Raw genomic sequence first — 2670 nt, forward strand, 5'->3', positions numbered from 1 at the left:
GCGCCTGCCAGGCCTGCCCGGTCCTGCTGCCCGGTCAGCAGGCGGCTCCCACGGATGGTGCCCCCAGCCAGCGTCCCCCGGTGTGGGAGGGTCTCTTGGGACAGCATGCCCCCCTACTCACCCTGGGAATTCAGGGGGCTCCTAGCTGTGGGGCATCTGAACCTCAGAGAACCCAGTGAGCTGAGCAGGAGAGCCTGTCCCGGGGGCTCCCTGCTGTGCCGCAGACCACACGTTCACTGTGGAGGGCGCTCAGAAGGCTCTTGCCTTGGTCAATAGTAAAGGCCGCCCTTCACTATCACAGTAGGTAGGTACCGACGAGGGCGGTGGGTCTGGAATGACCTAGGCCTCTTCATTCCTGTGTGGAAGGGAGCCCGCTTCCAGGGGCCCGGGTTTCCACAAGTTAGACTAAAATGTAGGTCCCTTTGCACTTGTTATCCAAGTAGAAGCCACTTGCTTTGCTTCCAACCCAGATTTCAGGAAGATAAGAATAAATTCTGAAGCTCTGCCATGGCCCTGTGGTGTCATTTTGTCCTCTTCAATAGTGTATCAGTTATGTGTCGCTGTCCCCAATCTTGGTGGCCCGAGGCAGAATCATTTAATCCTGGGGTGTGTCTGGACCAGGGAGTTGTGCAGGGCCTTGCTGGGGCCTGTGCTTCAGGGTCTCCCACCTGTTAGGAGTGAACCCATGTGGTTCTGGCGGAGCTCACTGAGTCCCCGTCACTCACAGCAAGGACCGAGGGAGTCATAGGACCGGGGGCCGCTGGGCGGAGGCATCCTTGTTCCTCCAGAGGCTGCTCCACATGACCAGCTTCATCAGGGCAGCAAGGAGACAGCTGCAGAGGGAACACTGGCCTCTGTAGCCTGGCCTGAGAGGGACACCCCTCGCTCCAGTGAGTTCTGTTTCTTGGGAGAATCGCCAGGTCTGGCCCCCACACAGGGGGCCCACGCCAGGGCGTGACCTTTGGGGTCGGTTGCAGTGACCTCTGGTTCTCTTGTATTTCAGACTCCCTAGTAAAAACTAACGGACAGCAGACCCAGAGCGGGTGATGGTGGCACCTCCCCAGCTCGTCTCAGGTTTCTGTGTCTCTCTGGAGGGAGGCCCTGACCGCCGTTGTTCTGGATTGTCTTTCCAAGGGTGTCTGCACAGAATGCCTTGGGAGATGACCATGCCTCTCTCCCGCCTCATCCCGCTGGTGAAAAGGTCTGGCAGGCTTGCTTACAGCCTTGGAGGAGAGAGAATGGATCTCACTCTGGCCCACCGTCCAGCACTCCGCAGACCATGGCTGCCTCCGCGAAAAAAGCCAGCATTCTGACCACCTGCGATAAGGGTTTGGGTTCCCCAGGCTCAAGGGTCCCCTGTGATGACCCTCTGCATGTGCAGGTGTGGTGTGTTCCTCTTTATGAGCCCTGCAGGACCTGGTCAGGACACTGGGGTAGAGGTGCTGGTGTTCTGGCCACTGGTCTTGCTGTGAGTGATGAAGACTCAGCCGTCTCCCGGCTCCTGCCAGCATCCATGACAGGGTCAGGAGACATGCTGGCCTCTGAGTGGGGTGAATCTCAGACCCTTCCCCGGTCTTGACAGGAGTCTATTTACACTCCGTGGAAGCCTTGGAGAACAAGTGCATTCCAGCATCAGGGGTCTGTGAGGTACCTGCTTTGGTTGGAAGACGGCTCTCTGTCCTTTGGAGCAGAAAGTGGGATCAAGTGAATGGGATCATCTGAGGAGCCCTTGCCTCGTTTGTTGGAGAGGGGCGTCAGAGGCAGCCAGGTCTCTCCTCTCTCCAGACCCTGAATGGGAGACCTGCCCTTGTGCTGACGCTCACCGCTTTCCGGCACCACCAGCCGCGGCACGTCTGGTGCTCGGTGCATTTGTGCACAGTGGTTCTCACATGGCCACGTGTTCTGACTCGAGCAGACCACAGCTTGCAGCAGGGCAGCGGCACCATCTGGAGCGAGCTTTGTGAATTGGGAGGGATGATGATGGGGACAGAGGAAGGTGTGCAGGCTCCAGTGATCCCCACCCCAGTCAGCACAGACTGAGCCCCACCCACCAGCACAGTCTTGAGAAGGGACACCAGACAGGTGCTTAGGGGAGAGAGGAAGGGCAGAAGCAGCACAGCCCCGCCCTAGGCCCTGCTGGGGCCCACAGTGTGCTCACCGTGACCAAAGCCGTGCCTGGACGCATGCACACTGGGCCTGTGGGAAGAGAGCTCCGTGTGGGGCTTGGGGCCGGGGTCACAGCCAGGACTTCTGGGTTTGAGTCTGTATTTGGACTTGGTCAAGATGCACAAGATTGTGTGTACGTGATCACGATTTTTAGGCCACAACTGGGCTCCGAGTCAGATACTTTGCCCTAAGTGAATCCCTGCAAGGGTCAGGCGGGACCTTCTGTGCAGCCTGGGGATGGCGTCTGCAGAGTGGGGTCAACTGCTGGGCCCAGGAGAGAGCCAGGAGTTACTGAGGTGTGACCAAAGGCTGGTGGATTAGATAGCTTCCTGTGAAGTGTAGCTGAAGAAGTTGGGGAACAGGGTGGCCACAGCCTGGGCAGGTGGCCAAGAAAGGCAGGTGGTTCCAGACTGGTGGCTCCTGGGAAGACTGGCCCAGAGCCACCTGACTCCCCGAGGGTGGAGCTTACTGGTGACGGACGCCCTTGTTCCCCCTCCTTGTGCT

The sequence above is a fragment of the Callospermophilus lateralis genome, chromosome 14, assembly GCF_048772815.1.
Source record: "Callospermophilus lateralis isolate mCalLat2 chromosome 14, mCalLat2.hap1, whole genome shotgun sequence".
NCBI lineage: Eukaryota > Metazoa > Chordata > Mammalia > Rodentia > Sciuridae > Callospermophilus > Callospermophilus lateralis.